Source organism: Elephantulus edwardii, unplaced genomic scaffold (assembly GCF_000299155.1).
Source record: "Elephantulus edwardii isolate Elephantulus edwardi_28Jun2011 unplaced genomic scaffold, EleEdw1.0 scaffold00130, whole genome shotgun sequence".
NCBI lineage: Eukaryota > Metazoa > Chordata > Mammalia > Macroscelidea > Macroscelididae > Elephantulus > Elephantulus edwardii.
Genome location: NW_006399880.1, coordinates 4968737 through 4987645, shown reverse-complemented (window position 1 = coordinate 4987645; position 18909 = coordinate 4968737). Strand labels below are relative to the sequence as shown.

Sequence of the window (18909 nt, the reverse complement as noted above, 5' to 3'; positions counted from 1 at the left end):
GTGCGGGGAGAAGGGTGCAACAAGGAATGAATGGAATCCCAAAATCTCTGTAGATGTTCATTGAAATGAAAAATAAACAAACTAAATAAAAAAAAAAAAAAAAAGAAAGAAAGAAAAGCCAGTTACTTGCTGTTAGGGAGCTCTGATGGTGTAGTTAGTACCCAAAATCTTAGTACAGTCCCTAGCAGCTGGAATTGACCAACATCTCTTCTGAAGAAAGGGCAACAATCTATTCCTGTTAGAGTTTATAGCCTCAGAAATTGGATGAATGGTCAGCTATGAGTCCAGAGCAGTATGCTTGAGTATGAGCTGCTGTTAAGTTTCTTCCAACTCATGAAGACCCAGGTGCTGAAGAGGAGAATTGTGCATTATAGTATTTTATGTCTGTGACCTTTCAGAAGCAGGTCACCTGACACATAGGTTGGGTCCAAGGCACATGGTTGGGTTGGAACCGCCAGCTTTTCGGCTAGGAGCCACAACCCTCAGGTTCTTCACATGGTCGTTAGAGGAATGTAATTTTCTTATAGACAGGAACTCTGCTTACAAAAACATCATGAATGGGTAGGTCTGTGTCAATCCATCTGTTCTGAGGGAGCTAGTTGTGTCAGTCTGTTTCCATAAAAATTGCTGTTATTAGATGCCATTGAGTCAAGTATCATAGTGACCCTATGAACAACAGATCTGAATCCTGTCCTATCCTGTGCCATCCTCATCATCTTTGACACACTTGAGCCCATCGCTGCAGCCACTGTGCCAGTCCATCTCTCTAAGGATCTTCCTATCCTTCACTGACCCTCCACTTTCCCGAGCATGATGTTCCTTTCCATGGAACAGCCCCTCCTAACATCATGCCCAAAGCAAGTGAGGTGAAGCTTCACCATCCTTGCCTGCAAGGACCATTCTGGCTTCACTTTCCCCAAGACCTATCTGTTCATTCTTTTGGCAGTCCATGAGATATCCAGTACTCTTCTCCAACACCACAGCTCAAAGACATTAATTCTTCTTCTGTCATCCTTATTCATTGTCCATCTCTTAACAGTCATTGAAAAGACCATAGCCAGAATCAGGTGCACCTATTTTTCAACCTGACATCATTGCTCCTCAGTAATTTAGAGATCCCTGACAGCAGACTTTCCCAGTGTAATACATTTCCATAAATACTACAGTCTTGAAAACCCTATGGGGCGATTATACTTTTCTACAGTGTCACAATTAGTTGGAATCTACTTGACAGCTATGAATATAGCAACACGTTAACCGTTTGTATCACTCATGGTCTTCTTGAATGTACCAGACAGTGAGGGAAACACCTTCATTCATCTCTCTGCCAACATAAATATAGCCTCCTGCGTTGTTCAGCAGTGCCTGACGGAAGAGGACTCTAATAACAGACCCAAAACAGCTCTTCCTGAAAGAAACGACAACGTTAAGAAGGAAAAGCCATCTGCCAGGGCTGAATGAATTAATGTGTGTTTAATCTAGTTTTATTAGGATATAATTTCAATGCCAATTGACTTTCTTAAACATTTGTGAAGGTTGGCGAATACACTGGAAAAAATATACTTTGTAATACTCGGATTTTGGCAGATTGTCTGATGACACACTTTTGATACACATTAGTGTAGGATATTAAGATTTCTAAAATTCTTATCTTGGTGTTGAGAATCCTGCAGATCTTTTCTGGAGTCAATAACCCAAGGATTCTCAACTTTTAGTGAGCAAAACAATCTTCCATGAAAATATGTGTGATTCACTAGGTCTGGCATGGGCCTGAGAATCTGAATGTTAGTTTCACCCCATCCCAGCTGATGCTATAGCCGGGAGGCAGCTGGGCACTTTAAGAAACACACACACACAAAAAAAAAAAAAAAGAAAGAAAGAAACACTCATAGGACCAATTTAAAAAAAAAAACAAACCCCAAACACCCAAAACCCACATATACAAAAAGCAGCCTTGAAGAAATTTGTTCCAGTTTTACTTCTACCTTCTCTTCTGTGTGAGCTCTCAGCTTACCCTCACCTGCTCTGCTAACTTTATCCATCTTTAGAGTTGCTTTCTCAGATGCTCACAGAGGGTGGAATTCTAAGCCCAGAGAGGGTACTTCTACCGTAGGGGAATTCAAAGGCTCAGCATCAGCAAGCCCCCAGACTCTCTCCCGTCAGAGCTTACCTTGGGCACTGCAGCTACAATTCCTCATCACATATTATAAGTTAATTGGAGTCTTTCAAAGTGTGCGTGGAAACCTTAATCCCTGTATTCATGGATGCAATCCCTTTTGTTGATGTTGTTATATGCTGTTGAGCTGAGCACGACTCATAGCAACTCTGTGATCAACAGATCTAAACCTTTCCCTATCCTGTGCCATCCTCATCATCTCTGATATACTCCAGTCCATTATTACAGTCACTATATCAATCCACCTTGTTGAGAATCTTCCTCTCTTTCACAGACACTCCACCTTTCCAAACATGATATCCCTTTCCAAGGACTGGCCCCTCCTAGCAACATGGCCATCAAAGTATGTGAGATGAAGCTTTGCCTCCAAGAAGCATCCTGGCTGCACTTTCTCCAAAACATATTTGTTTGTTTGTTACAGTCCATGAGATATTAAATACTCTCCTCCAACACCACAACCCAAAGACATCATTTATTCTGTCAAGCATACTTATTTTATAACTTGTAGATGCCTAACAAGTAATAGAAAAGAACATGTTTTTAATCTGGTGCACCTTAGTCGTTAAAATAACATCATTGCTCCTTAGCACTTTGGACAGGTCCTTGACAGCAGATTTTCCCAATGGAATAAGTCTTCTGATTTCCTTAATGTTAAGAAACACTCCTGAGACCATTATATCTTATGTCATGAGATTCAATCCACATTAAAGGCTTTCGTCTTTGATCTTGAGCAGCCAGTGTTTCAAATCCTCTTCACTTTCAGCAAGCAAGGTTGTGTCAACTGCATAACACAGGTTGTTAATGAGTCTTCCTCCAATCCTGATGTGACATTTTTCTTCCTCAATCTCATTTCAGAATAGGGTTTTCTGTGGTATGTTAATGAGTTCCTAGCAGCATATGATGGTGGCCTACTGGTAAGAAGCTGTGCTGCCATCTTGAAGGCACATGGTTCAAATCCACCAGCTTCTCTGCAGGAGAAGGATGAACAATATCCTCCTATGCAGTTAACTGCCTTTGAAATCCCACTGAAGGGTCAGCTATGGGTCACTTCCAACTTGACAATACACAACAGTAACAACCAGCATATGATGTGTCCTAAACCTGATCACTTCTGAGTTATAGAAAGCAGCACAGACATAGACACAAGTAAACAGTACTGGGAGGAAAATACAGACTACTACAACTTTAAAGGGAGATGGGGCTACAAGCTCAGAAACTCCAAGTATTACTGGCCCTTATGGTGCAATAAGTTCAGTCGTAGGCTGCTAATATAAAGGCCAGCTGTTCAAATCCATCAGCTGCTCCATGGTTGAGAGATGAGGTAATATCCTCCCACACTTCAGAACTGATTGCTATGTAGTGAATCCCAACTCCTGGCATTACAGAGCAGAGCTGTGCTCGGTTGGGTCCTCGTGAGCATGGTCATTTGGAGGAGGATCACCAGACCTTCTGAGATACTCTGGGTAGGTCTGAAATGTGCAATCATTTGCCTCACTTAGGAACCATTCGGGATATCACAACCTTTCCTGAAAGACATGGCTGCTCAGGAGAGGGTAAATAAACATGAGTTCCTTGGAAAAGAGAGGTCCTGTTACCAGAAAATAAGAATGACTATTGAGAAGGCGCTAACTCTGTTGGCCACAATACTCTTCTTCCCCCTTGTAGCACTTGTTCCACAAATGGTCCCAAAATATTTGTAATTTAAATAAAAAAAAGAATTAGAGTTTGTTGTTGTTGTTGTTATATGTCATGGAGTTGCCTGCAACTCATAGCAACCTGACGTACAATAGCTCTGAACTCTGCCCTATCCTGAGCCAGTCCCATTGTCTCTGACACGCCTACCACAATTGCCCCAGGTCCTATGTCAGTCCATCTCGTCTAGAGTCATCTTCTCCTACTTTGTCCCTCCACCCTTCCAAACATGATGTCCTTCTTCAAGGACTGATCCCTCCTGACAACATGCCCAAAGTATGTCAGATGAAGCTTCAACATCCTTGCCTCCAATGAGCAACTTGGTTTCTCTATCTCCATGGTCTGTTCAAGACTCTTCTCTGACTCTTCTCCACAATTCAAAGGCATCAATTCTCTTTCCATCATCTGTAGTCATTGTTCATCCCTCTGATGCATACCAAGTAAATGCAAAAGCCATGGCCTGGATCAGGCACACCTTAGCCTCTAGACTGACATCATTGCTCTCTAATATTTTGGAGAGATCCCTGACAGCAGATTTCCCAGTGCAATTCATCTTTTGATTTCCTGATTGCTGGTGCCAAGAGTATTAATTGTGGACCCAAGCAGGCTGAGATTGTTAACAACTTCAATCTCTTCTCCATCGTTCATGGTGGTTGTTGTTGTGTTGTTGTCGATTGCCATTGAATCAAGCATGGCTTATTTGTGATCCTGTGAACAAAAGACCTGAAGCCTTTCTAGAACTATCATTTCTCAAAGTTCATAGAATTTCAAGAGGCATGTGGTTTAGGAAGTAGATGTCACTACTGATTCCAAATCTGCTACCAACTAATTCTTGAAGGATGTAAGTTAGTTGGTTGCTAGTGATCAAATGTCAAATGAAATGAACTCATATTGTTTAAAAGGGAAATGTACTGTGGTGGCTCATATAATGAGAAGTTCAAAAGTGCACTGGTTTCAAGCCCATCTGGATCAACAGACCCAAATGATGCATTCAGGATGTGTTCGCTCTCTCTCCCTCTCTAAGAGGGTTCTGTCAACTTAGAAGACAAAATGGTACCAGGAGTGTCAGGCTTGCTCCTCCTGGTTTAGCAGCTCGAATGGCCTGTCCATGAGCTCCTGTAAATAAACCCTCAGAGAAGACTAAATCAAGTAGCTTCCCAGCATGTGGAGAGGGAATCAGGGCATCTTATTGGGTCCTGGGCTGAGAAAGGATCAATGCCACCCAAACACCATGGAATGGGCTCCCCACAGTAGAAGAGAAGTCCTGTTGCCAGAAGAAGCCGTGAACAGATGCTGAACAAGCAAAACAACAGATGTCCACTACAGTTTAGGATTTTTTTTTTTTAAGGGGGAAAAAAAGCTGTTTGCAGGGCCTTCTGCACGAGACAAACAAAAATAGAGAACTACTTGCTGATGCTCGCAGAGAGTAAACATTTTCTTTACTCCCCTAGAGTATGCCAAGCCATGTGAAAGATGCTGTGTCTCCAAAGGATAAAGAAAACAAACAACAACAAGAATACCCTACATTCCAATTTCCTGATTCCTCTGAGGATCTTTGTTTTCATAAATCCTTTTATCTCAAAGTAATCTGTAGTCTCCTTCTTTCTTCTTATCTTTTTGTCTTTTTCTTGGTTTCTTATCAGGTCTTATCAGTCTCACGTCTTAGTCTTCTTTACTGACTTAAGTTAGTTGATTGTAAGTGATAAAATCTCAACTGAAACAAACTTGTATTTTGAAAACAGAGACTATACCAATGATCTACTGAAAATATAGAACCACGCTCATGGGATTTGTTTTCCCCAATTTTTCTTTCATCTTTCCTTTCCAACTGGAAATATCTAGTGGAGATCATATCACACACATGTCTGGATCTCTCTAGCCCCTTCCCCAAGTTCTCCCATGGTGGTGGATACTATCAAGTCAGAACCAATCCATAGCAGACCCTCCAATGGGTTTTCAGAGGTGGTTTAATTGCCCAGGAGGAGACTGCTCCTATTTCTCCCACAGAATAGCTGGTGGATTTGAACTGCATGCCTTTGGGATTGCAGTGCAGCTCCTTTTCACTAGGCCTCAGAACTCCCTTACATCCTACCATAGAACATAACAACTACTTTCATTCGTTCATTTGACAAATATGAATCAAGTGTCTGAACTGTGCATTGGGTTTGGCATGAGAAACTTAATAAAAACCCAGCTGCCTCTAATTCTATCTTGAGATTGTCTTTGAGGTGGGAGATGTGTTTACCTTTATAACTTCACATTGCTGTAGCCACATGATTGCTACTGTAGGGGCATGTTTTCGCTTAGCAGTTCCAGTATGTGTTAGATGCTTTGTATACATTATTATTTTCTTTTTATCCTTATAAAAACTGTGTAAAGTAAATATCCTCCTTCCACAGTTTTTCTCCATCATCCAGATCCATCTTGCAGGTGGAGAAATGGAAGGTGAGTGAGGCGCTCATGTTGTTGTTGTTGGTTGCTGTCAAGTCGAGCATGACTCACAGCGACCCCGTGAACAGAAGGCCTGAAACCTTTCTATACCTTTCGTCTTTTATCAAAATTCGTAGAGTTTTCAGAGGCATGTTGTTTAGGAAGTGGATGCCACTCCTGCTTCCGGGAGGCGCTCATACAGCTCATGAGGTGCTAGGCCTGGATTTGAATCACAACTTAGAGGTTTCATAACCAATTATCTCTTCAGTGCATAGAGACTTCTCCATAAATGCCTAGTAAAAGAATAACAATTTGCTCATTTTTCTATGAAGATTAAGGTTCCAAATCACTTCCTTATATAGAGAATGAAAGATGTAGACTTAGAGATGCGATTCCAGTTGTTGTTGTTAGGTGTTGCCAAGTCTTAGTAATCATGTGTACAACAGAATTAACCTCTGTGTGATCTTGCACTCTCAGCTTGCTTAGTTAGGCCTATTGCTGTGGCATCAGTCCATCTCATTGAGAGTCTTGTTTCCTTCACTGGCCCTCTACTCTTCCAACTACAATATCCTATTCCAAGGACTGACAACATGTTTTGTGTGTGTCTGTGTGTGTGTGTGTGTGTGTGTGTGTGTGTGTGTGTGTGTGAGAGAGAGAGAGAGAGAGAGAGAGAGTGTCTCACCATCCAATCCTCCAAGGAACACCCAGGCTACACTTCTTTGTTCATTTTTTGGCAGTTCATGATATATTCAATATTTTTTGCCATCAACTGCAAAGTCCTAATCCTCATCCTCTACTCTTCTTGTGACCTCGGGCTTTGGCTATGAAGCTCCACCAATTTGCCTGCAACCTGTGCCTCCAAACTCTGAGACCCATTTCTTAGGAAAGCCCGGGGCCTCAGCTTCTGCATTGGCAGCACAGTAAGGCTTGGCATAGACCAGCTCTTTCCCGGATGACTTTGCACAGTGATAGAAGAGCTCTAGCCCCGTGCTCTCTGATAAATTCACTGCTGGTTCCGTGTAACCACTGAGTTCTTGAAATAGGGTGAGTGTGTTTGACACTGAAGTGCAATTAATTTAAATTGCCACATGTGACCATGGCTACCATATTAGACAAGATAAATCTTAAACCCTTTATTATTCTTTTGATATCTGTGTCCATACCCTCAGTCCCTGCTGTCAAGTTGCTTTCAACTTGTGACTTGACTTTCCATTGAGTTTCCAGGGCTGTGAACTGCAGGTGAGGAAACTGTCCATCTTTCTCCCAAGGAGCTGCTGGTAGATAAACATACCTTAGAGCAGTATATTTTCAACTGTGTGATGTAACCTATTTGTGGAGCCTGAAATCAACTTAGTGGGTTGCATATAGCTTCCTTTTTTTATTTTCCTTCAAAGATCAGAAATTTCTTTTTTCAGTTCAAGCTGTTAGGAGTCTGAATCAAGTGCAACAGCTCTTAGGAAAACTCTCTCTCATTTTCTTTCAATCTATCCATTCTGGAAGAAGATCCTTGACCACTTCAGCTTCAGTCACCCTTGTGGTCCCCAACTCCTCGGGTCCCTGACTATCTTCACATCCATCCACCCGTATCTGTGCTTGCTGGTCTCTGTGCCTGTGCTGCTCCTTAGAACTTAGTGATTAGGCTAAGAACACACTCCATACCAGTCAGGAAGCTCTGGTGGCCTAGTGGTAAGAAGCTGTACTGCAATCACGCAGGCACATGGTTCAAACCCACCAGCTGCTCTGCCTAAGAAGGATGGGCACTCTCGTCCACTGTGATTAACTTCCTCTGAAAACTCACTGGATGGTCACCTCTGAAAATCCACTGGAGGGTCAGCTGTGGTTCAAACTCAGTGGCTCACAACAACAACCCTCATAGAGCTAATTAACATAACCAGAAAGCTTTTCAAACAGGATTACATCCACAGCATTTTTAATAAAATGGTGGCAAGTAACAAAATGAAATGAATAGCAAAGATATTAGTGCATGTCATTTGTGCTAAGAATAAGTTTTGTTTAGCAAAGTGTGTTTCACTTATTTATGCACTGAGTCAGTTAGAAATACTAATTTCTTCCAGTGAGTCATGGTTGAAGAGAAACCCCTGCCTGCCTCTGAGTAAAGTCACCCAGACCCTGAGAGTGACTGTCTGGTGCAGCTCTCTCCCTGGCCCGCCTGGGGCTCTGCAGGACCTCGTTTCAGTACACGAGTAGATGGTCATCCAGCTCCTAGAGGCATTCAGCGAGCGTGTAGTTTTTCTTGGACAGTAATTTAAAATGACTTGGTGGTTATCTCTCTGTCTAGCTGTGCAGATCTAGAACTGGTGGCCCACAGGCAGGGTCCAGCCCACAGATAGTCCTCTGTTGGTCCTGAAAGTTCTTTGCTCAAAATAAGCAAACAAACAAAACCCCAACCTGAATGCCTTGAAGTTGACTTTGTGAGTAGAACTCACCAAAAGGGTTTCAAGCCCATAAATCTTTTGGGGAGTAGATTGAATTTCTTTCTCCCACAGAACAACGGGTGGGGTTGAACTGCCAACCTTCCAGTGAATCCTCAAGCACTTACCCACCACACCACCAAGCCAAGGAACTGCTTGACCCTTTGGGTGAATTTCTCCAGCGTAGTGCTCTTGGTTCTATTTCACTACTTACATCACCCGTCTGGCCCCCAGTGGCAGAGTCCAAAGCATGTTGTGTTGCTAACCCCCAGGCCGCTAAAACTCTCCATAGGTTCAGATACACCATCAGCGATTTACAGCTTCAGGACCTCAATGGAAGCTTGGTCTGAGCCAGGACTGACTAGATGGTAGTGAGTGTGGGGATTTTGTTTAAGTTTAAAAATTAAGCCAAAATTAAAAAAAAAAAAAGCCAAAAACAGAGAGATTCTGGAAAGCACCCTCTTACTTTACAGATGGGCAATTACAGGCCCCAGGGCTGGGGGTAACCTGCCTGAAGCTGCCAAAAAATTTGATGGAAAGCAAGGGCTAGAAAAAAAAACCCCAGTTCTCTGGCACAGGAGAACCCAGGCAGCAGTCATAATGGGGCAGAGGAGAAAGGAAAGAAGAAAGTTGTGAGGTCCTAAGGAGTGGAGGGTTTCATTGGCAGTTGGATTCCTGTGTGGCAGGAGTCTCGCAGTGGTGAAATAATCCCCAGTGTGTAGGTGAATGGCTGGCTGCAGAGGCATCAAAAGGAGTCCAGTGACGGGGCATGCACATAGACACTGAAGAGGGGGCCTCTAGGAGACTCAGCCCTGTGGGAGTTGAGATGCTTTAGGAATTCCCTGACTTGTATGGATCAGACTCAGGCAAGGTGTACCCACCTCCTAGCCAAGGTGGCATTCACTCATGTTCCCTGCTAGTTCTGATGTGGCCAGCATGTGTGAGGACCCTGTGGGCTTCATCCTCTGTGCCTCAGGGCCGGGTTGTCTTCCTGTGGATGGGATTGCGGCACCCTGGTGGTTGATTTGGGGAGGAGGGCTCCAAGCAAGCAGGTGTCCTTCCAGACCCCTCTTCTTACTGCAGTGGTGGCCACTCAGCCTCCATCTGTCTGGCCAGTGGGGGTTGGCAACCCAAATGCCTCTTTGCGCCAGGCAGGACAGAAGAGAAGCTGGCCAGGGCAAAGCAAACGGAAGAGATGAGAACCAGGGTGGTCTAGGGGGTTTAAACACAAACTCTAGGCAGCACAAGTCAGACATGTCTGGGAGCCACGGCCAGAGCAGGCAAGCCCTTGATTGGTCAAAGGAACTTCCCGGGAGGACCAGCAGCTCGACAAAAGCTTCCAGTTCCTGTGATGTTTGCTATAGTCAGTGTAACCTAGAAGCTATCTCATTATTTCATTTCAGGAAAGGACTCCTACTTAAAAAAGAAAAAAAGGTAATCTCTAGGTTAGCTGCATTCTATACTTCTGCATTCTGATCCTGAAACTTCATGAGTCAAGGGGATTCAATTGACAATGTTGGTCCTTGGATTTCCCCGCCATCTATCAGTGCCTGGTGGTCTGCCAGGGTCTCAGGAAGCAAACAGTGTACAAGTATTAAAACCTCTGGATGAGAGGCCAAGAGACTGAGTCACTCGCAACCCAAAGACAATTGCTGGCTTCCTCAAGTTCCTCTAATTCCAGTGTGGTTTCCAGGGGCCCAGACAAAACTCAAATAGTATTTGTTAGACAACTGACAAATACTGGGATGATGCTGGGAAGAATGGTGTGAGGTCTCCAGTGCAAATAATCCTAGTCTATCCACTGGAAAAGCTTGGGTAGGTCTCAAAAGCCAGCTAATCCCTGCCTTACTGGGAATGCTTCGGACAAGAGGAAGAGGGGATGAGAACAGTGGGCTTTTTGAGACCTAATGTCTGTCCCTTAACACTTAGGTAGCAGGGTGACTTTGTGTTGTTGTTAATTACCATCTAGTTGGCTGCACTCATGGGGACCTTGCAAATAACAGAGCAGCCCATATAATATAACTGCCCTTCCTGCACCATCTTCATGTTCGCTGGTAGTGATACAAGTCCATTGTTGTAGCTGTTGTATCAAGATGTCTCTTTGAGGATTCCCTTCTTTTCTCTGGCCCTCTGCATTACCAGCTGTGATGGTTGTCCTTTTTTGTTGATTAGAATTTTATTTTAGGTTAAATTAATTCATTTTTGTGCTGAAATGCCCATGTGCAAGGTGAAGTTTGCAGACTAGCTCATGGCAGCTATTGTGAAAATTAAACAAGCTAATTGATCCAGGTCATGGTCTTCACAATTACTTGGTGTACATCAGAGAGCTGGCTAATGACTCAAGAGGATAGAAGAATTGATGCCTGTGAGTTATGGTGCTGGAGAAGAGTCCTGAACCTACCATGGACCGCTAAGGAAAAAAATAGGTCTGTCTTAGGAAGGGTGAAATTAAGTTTCTCCTTAGAGGCTAGGATTTTGAAGCTCCATGTCATACTTTGGACACGTGGCCAGGAGGGACTGATCTTTCCTTGGAGAAGGAAATGGTGCTTGAAAGGGTGGAGGGACAGAGCTGGAGAAGATGACCCTGGGTGAGATGGATTGATAGAATAACTAGGGCAATGAAGGTAGGTGTTTCATAGTCAGTGAAACTGGCTCAGGACAGGGCAGGCTTCAGAACTGCTGAACACACAGTCACTGTAAGTCACAGACAACTTGATGGCACATAACAACAATTCACCTGGAATTCTAGTAGCCTAGTGGCAAGAAGCTGCATTGCAATCCCGAAGGCACGAAGGATGGGCAATCTCCTCCCTTGCGATTAACTGCCTCTGAAAACCCACTGGAGGGTCAGCTGTGGGTCAGTTCTGACTCTATGATACACAACAATTCCCGTGAGGCATTTAGCATAGTGCCTAGCACGCAGGAATTGCTCAGTGACAGGAACTCGGAAGTGATAAGAGTCCATATTAATTGACAGAAGTCCACGCCTATGTATGTAGAATACCTAGGTTGGCAGACACCTGAGGAAATGCTTCCCTCTTTCCATCAAGTCTTCTTTATTTCTAATCTGTTCTTAATCAGCTCTTTATATCATTTTCTTAAAATTCCATGACAGTGTGTCACTCACTCATTCACTCATTTCCGTCAACTCAGAACCCACTCAAATCTGGCTCTCCAGAGGGTTTTCAGGGACTTGACTGCATGGGGGAGTTCGCCTCTTTTCCTCCCACTGAATTGTTGGGGGGAGGCCCTGCCTTTGGGTTAGCGACACAACCCCTGCCGAGTACCCCGACCAAGTGCAACAAGATGCTAGTGGTGAAATATTAATTTGGTTTTGCTCATCATTTATTTCACTCCCGTCTCTTGCTTCTACCCTTTATTAGGTCAGCAAAACCCCCAGGGCTGGTGTGAGGCAGCCTAAAGCAGAGACAAAGAGGTCTCTTCCTGGCTTTTGAATGGAAGTCTGTGCCCTTAAAAGAACAGGAAGAATCTCTTACAAAGTTAAATATTCTGAAGAAACATAAATTACAGAGGACAGAAGGACTCTTTTACCCCCAATTGACAAAAATCCCTTGGCCCAGGGGTGGGGAGGAGAATCTCAGTGGAAAAAATGAGAATACAATGTATTTGAGTCCTGTAAAAAAAGCCCTGTGTTAGCCTTTGGGCCCATCACACTGAAAGGCAAGGAGGGTTGAGGTTGGAGGTTGGGGAGGAACAGTAGCAAACTTGCTGAAGCTTGTTGTTCAGTGACCTAAAATCAATTTTGACTCCTAGCATGTCCAAGTGAAAAAGGCAGAAAACCTCTGGTAACATAGTATATTATACATTGCATTACTAACAGAAAGGTTATCAGTTCAAATCCACCAGCTGCTCTATGGGAGAAAGTTGGGTGTGCTTCTTGATAAAGATTTGCTGCCTCAGAAATTCAGTGGAGATTTCTCCTAAGTTAGAATCTGTTAGACGGCCAGCCGTAGGGGTTTTTTTATTCTTGTTTTCATCTTTACTGGAGCCAATCATCAAGTCTTTCCCCTTTGGAGCCAGCAAATAGATTCAAACTGCCAACCTTTCAGTTACCAACCACTCATTTATTGAGCCACCAAAGCTTTTTCTACTTTTTTGCTTATTTTGGAGTCAAAACTAAGTTTTGAAAAGTAGCATTACACGGCAAGGATGGAATCAGTGTCACTGAATTACATAGGTAGAAATTGTTGACTTCGTTTTTAAAATCCTGTTTTATGAACTGCAGTCTGGGACCTCTTTCCCTGTGAAGGGTCCCTTTCATTCTGGCACAAACCACTTCTTGGTAACTGTGTGTGCAGATGGCTGTCAGGTAGTAGCATGCCATTCTGACACATGTTCTGACAAGACACTTTGGAAGGAGGCAGCTCATTTGCAGTCGTGCGCCAGGACTGGGGAGCATGCTGACGAGCCTGGCAGAGGGAGGCTGAGCAGGAGTTTTTGTTGCAGCAAATTCTTTGCAATATCCTCTCAGGGCGGCAGTGGGGAGCAGACTGTGTTACTGACCTGCTGACAGAGGAAACTCTGTCCAGGACAGTACCATCTGTGGAGAGACCCAGGGGTTTCCAAAGGCCTGTAACATTGTCCTGTGCAGCTGCCAGCACCTGCAGAGCCCGCCCTCTCAGGAACCCAGCGCACACACCTGTCAGATTCCTCCTGCACCAGACTGACCTCCCCTGGCCCGGGAACCCCAGTCTCAGTTTCTTCATCATCTGCCATCGATGCCAAATTGCTGTTCTTGGTTTCTTGGTCTGCTCTTAATTACAATTTTGAAATCTTTTAAAAATAAACGGATGGAGAGTAACTAGATGTTAATTGCTGAGTGTTATCAACTTGGCTCCTAACTCAGACAGAACCCAGCATAGAAGCGCTCCACGGGGTTTTCTTTACCTCAGCAGATAGAAACAGCCTTTACAGAAGCACGGCGCCACATGTGTCTTCCCCAGAGCTGCTGGGGGAGATTTTAAAAATGAGCCATCACTCTGTAGATTTAAAAACAAGAAGAAAAAAAACACAATCCCTCTCCAACTCACTGCTGTCAAATCAGAACAGATTCATAGCTGATCCTCCAGTGAGTTTTTGGAGGCTGTAAATTACACAAGAGCTTGTGAATTCGAACCACTCTCCTTGGGAGTGGCAGTGTAACTTCCTACCTATTAGCCCACCAGAGCTCATTCTTTGTAGGTTGACAGTCCATTTAAAAACAAAAACAAAAACAAAACAAACAAAAAAAACCCTTACACACACATACACACACCCCTCATCCCTGGCTCCAAATAGATAAGTAGACAGACCAACAGGAAAAAAGTAGTATAGAAAATACATAGATATGGATTAGCTGTATATGGAATGATCACTGAGGAAAAATGAAAACGCCTCTTTTTGACTACTCCATCCTGTTCCCTCCACAGAGGTAACCACTCTGAGCATTTAGGCATAGGATAAAGTACTGCTGAGTCAGAGGGCACAAAGCCAGAGTCAGTGCCTGGATTCACATCTGGCTTCTGCCATTTATATACTGTGTGACCTTGGACATGTGACCTCAGCGCTCTCAGTCCCCTTATCTGTAAAATAGGGATAATGACAGTATCGTCTCTTTATTTATGAAAACGAAATGAGTTGGCATCTGTCAATTGCTTGGATCCATAACCAGTGTCCATGGAGGAATAGTCAAGAAATCAGTGTTTTACATTGGGTAAATCTGAAAAAGACTTCTTTAAAAAGTAAAGATGTCATTGCGAGGACTAAGGTGACCCAAGCCACGGTAATTTCAGTTGTCTTATATGCAGCAAAATCTGAACAGGGAATAAAGGAGATTGGAAGAATTGATGCCTTTGAATTATGGTTATTATGTGCCATCGAGCCAACTACGTCTCATAGCAACCTTGTGAATGATAGCTCTGACCCTGCCCTATCCTGAGCCAGTCTCGCTGACTCCTACACACCTGCCCCCATTGCCACTGAGTCAATCCAGCTCAACCAGAGCCTTCCTCTCCTGTGCTGTTCTTCTACCCTTCCAAGAATGGTGTCCTTATCCAAAGACTGGTCTCTTCTAGCAACATGCTCAAAGTATGTGAGATAGAGGGAGCTTTGCAATCCTTGCCTCCAAGGAGCAAACTGGTTTCTCTCTCTCTAGGACAGACCTGTTTGTTCTCTTGGCAGTCAGTGGTATGTTCAATACTTATTTCCAGCACCACAACTCCAAGACAACCTTCAGCTGTCATCCTTAGTCATTCTCCAGCTCTCAGATGCAAAACAGTAATTGAAAAGACCATGCCTTGAATCAGGAATACTTTAGTCTTTAAACTGACATCCGGAGAGGTACCCAATAGTATACTTTCCTAAGACAGTTTATCTTTTGATTTCTTGACTGCTGGAACCAAGAACGTGTTGATTGTGGATCTGAGCAAGATGAAATTGTTGACAACCTCAGTCACTTCTCCATCTATCATGGTGCTGTCAATTGGCCCAGTGGTGAGAATCTTTGCTTTTTTATTTGATGTTGAGCTTCAATCTATATTGAAGGCTGCAGTCCTTGACCTTCTGCAGCAAATGCCTCAGGTCCTCCTCAATTTCAGCAAGCCAGGCTGTGCCATCTGCATAACGCAGGTTGTTGATGAGTCTCCTATCCTGATGCCACATTCCTCCTCATAAAGTCTAGCTGAATGATCTGTTCTACGTGGACATTAAAAAGGTGTGGAGACAGGACCCATCCTTGATGCACTCCTTGGTGATGGTTATTAAATATATTATAGACTGCCATGAGGATGAACCAGTCTGTCTTGGAAGAAGTGCAACCAGACAGAATGTTCCTTAGAAGCAAGAGTGGCTAGATTTCATGCCACGTACTTGAGACATTTATCAGGATAGACTAGCGCCTGAAGGAGGGCATCGGGCTTGGGAAAGTAGAGGATCAGCAAAAAAGAGCAAGAACCTCAAAATAAAGTGACATATTGGCTACTATGGGCTACAAGATGGCAATGATTATGAGGATGGTATGTTGTCGTCGTTGTTGTTGCTGTTAGATATCAAGTCAGCACCTAACACAACGATGGTGTAGATGCTGTAAGGCTGAGCAATGTCTCATTCTGTTGTATATGAAATTGCTATGATTTGGAACCATAGGAACAATAAATTGGAAAGATAAGTCTCTATTAACTCCCTCCCTCACCTTTCCATGACCCTGGTGCTCATACCAGCCTGACACACCTCTAGATTTTCCCTTTCTTCCATCCATTATCCTAGAACTGATACCATTGTGTACAGTCCAACCATAATTTGCTATGTGAGCTTGGGAAGATCCCTTCTCTCTCACAAGGCCTCATCTCATCTGTTATGTGAAACTATAGCACCCGATTTATTCATTCAACAAGTACTTATTGAGCATTTATCACATGCTTGGAGTTCCTGAATGGAACAAAGGGTTAAGAGTTCAATTCAGAACTCACAAACTCAAGGTCATGGCCATGGAATCTGAAGGGACTCATAGCTGACCCTCCAGTATATTTTCAGTAAATCACGTGGGAGAAGATTGCCCACCTTTCGTCCTTGGAGCCACTGGTGAATTCAAATCACCGGAAAGACATTGCCTTCAGGTTAGTAGCCCAAGTCCATGTGGATGAGGCCAGGAGAGCCCCTAACCAAAAAGTGGGCAGTTCAACGCCCCACCCCACCCCAAGCAACCCCTCGGAAGACAGGCCTGCTGATCTGCTCTGAGAGGAACTCGGCTGTACTCTGCAGTACGTGCGATCACCATTGCTTGAGAATCCACTCAGTGACAACTGGTTTGCATTTTGTTTTATTTTTGTGTTACATGCCTGGCACTGAGTGTGTCCTGTAAACAAGACAGACACAGTCGCTTAGTTACAATCTAGTGGGTGTGGTGAGGAACCTCCCAGCTCTTCTGCACTGAAAGTCTGATTGCAGGTACTCAGCCATTTGACAGATATGGAACAGCACAAAAATGACATATGCATGGCCCTCAGGGATTTCCAAGAGCAGGACCCAAAATCTCCCTGTCAGAACTTTCACAAAGCAAAGTAAACACATGCCGTAAACACGCTGCCTCGTCCCCCTGGAAACAGCAGATGTGCCCAAAATACACCACCCCAGGATAACATAGATCAACCTCTCATTCCCACAACAGGAAACACCCAATTCACACATTCCTCTGCAGGATGTATCAAAAGCATGTCAGCCACCCACCACTGCAGCCCACAGAAACCCCAAAACAAAGCTCTGAGACAGGGAGAGGAAAAAAGAGGTTGCTTCAGGTGGCGAATGGCCTGAATTCAAAGGTTTTGGTTATTTTCCACGGGTGTTAGGAAGGAGGACTAGCCCGAAAACCTTTGTTCAAGCCGGACTTGTCCAGAAATACAGAAATGCAAAGCTCAGGGGCAAACTCTTGCAGGATACTTGGTTTTTGAGATCCTTTAATATGAATTCTTTTTATCTCTTTGGGAGTACTGGTGGCCTAAGGAGTAGATAGTTACACTGCCATCCGAAAGGCAAGCAGTTCAAATCCATCCACCAGCTGCTCTGTGAGAAAGATAAATAGACAGTCTGCTCTCATGCCATTTTATAGCCTCTGAAAACCCTCTGGAGGGCTCTGCAGCAATGAGTTTGAGGGGGTTTATTCTTTAGGGTTTATTTGGGGTTGGTTTTTTAAATTTTTTAAATGTCTGCTGAGTCTAAAGTTTATGTACTAAGCAATGTACTTTATATGTGACTTAAATAGTTTCATATTCTTAAGTAGTCTGAGTTAGTTCCACTCTAGAGATTAGGAAACTGAAGCCTGGGAGATGATGTAACTTGTTCAGAGTCACACAGCCAGGGAATAGGAGACTGGGACCCAAGCCAGGCCACCTGACTCCAGAGTTCATATTCATCCTTGGTACTGTGGGCCTCTTACCTCTCCAAGGCAGGAACCCCACAACTCTAGGGTCTTTCTATAGGACTCGTGGTCCATGCCAGGAACTGTTTCCACTCCGCAATCCAGCCCAAGGGCCTTTTGGAGATAACTAACCACTTACTTGTAAGTTATCGCCTCCTGTGCAATTTAAAGCCTCTGAAAACCTGCTGCCAAGTTAGCCATGAGTTGGTTCTGAGTGACTCCACACTACTTATTATAGAGGCAGCTCACACTCAAGGAAATCCCATAAGTTGCAAAGTAGAACTTGGCCCATTCAGTTGCAGATCTGTGATCTTTTAGAAGCAGATAACCAGGCCCTTTCTTTTGTGGTGTCTCTGTGGGATTCAAATGACCAACCATTTGGTGAGCAGTTAAGCACTTAGCCATTTGAGCCACCCTGTGCACACTACCTAGCGCTTAGTCTACAAGCCCACCTTACCCTTACAGGCAGACAATCTTCTACCTGTGAAAAGTCTGGATCCACTCTTGGCTCTCCTCTGGGGAGTTGGGAGAGGACCTGTGAACACACACAAAGTACTTTGTGTTCTAATGAAGCTGGAGGGAAGCTGAGGTGTGGAGCTGCTACTGTGGGCTGTCAACTCTGTTTCCTCCATCCCCCTGGCTGTTGCGAGCTCACTGCTGATGACACTTGATGTTTCAACTTTCAACCAGAAGCTACATTGTTTTTATTACACTTGCAGCCAATTATTCACAGTTGTTCCACGTCTCAAAGTCAGTTTTGTCACTCTTTTAATTATGCCCCAGCATGGCATAGGTGCTCCTTCCTTTTAAAAAGAGTATCTTGAATGTGAGAACATTTTTCTCTGCAAGATTAAGTGACCCTCAAGGCAGGGTAGAAAAAACTGTGCAAGTACTACTTCAGTAAAAGGTATGTTTATGAGAGAGACACTATGCCATTATCAGTTTTTTTAAGAGACTAATAAATCTGATAAGATAAAACAAGCTAGTTTAAAAGAGGGACTGTTAAATGGAGAGATGTTGAGGGAAGGGACAAAGGCAACATCATGCTTTGAGTTGTTGTTGTTGTTATGTGCCATTGAGTCGCTTACAACTCATAGCGACCCTATGTACAAGAGCTCTAAATGCTGTTCTATCCTGTGCCAACCTAGCCATCTCAAACGCACTTATTTCCACCGCTCCAGTCACAGAATTGATCCATCTCATCGAAGGTCTTCCTCTCCTTCGCTGCCCCTCCACTCTGCCAAACATGATGTCCCTCTCCAAGGACC

The 18909-nt window shown here is 43.9% G+C and overlaps 1 protein-coding gene across 3 annotated transcripts in view; it reads left to right on the top strand.

The window, feature by feature from the left end:
- The window catches only part of ABLIM3 (actin binding LIM protein family, member 3), a 182103-nt gene that overhangs the window by 59908 nt on the left and 103286 nt on the right, over positions 1-18909 (top strand). Inside the window, exon 1 of one of the 3 annotated variants that reach the window (XM_006893716.1) lies at positions 1141-1165. The exons of the other annotated variants lie outside the window; for them this stretch is intronic. The gene's annotated coding sequence lies outside the window, so the exon portion shown is untranslated. Of the gene's footprint in view, positions 1-1140; positions 1166-18909 lie in introns of those variants that run through there. 3 annotated transcript variants of the gene reach the window in all.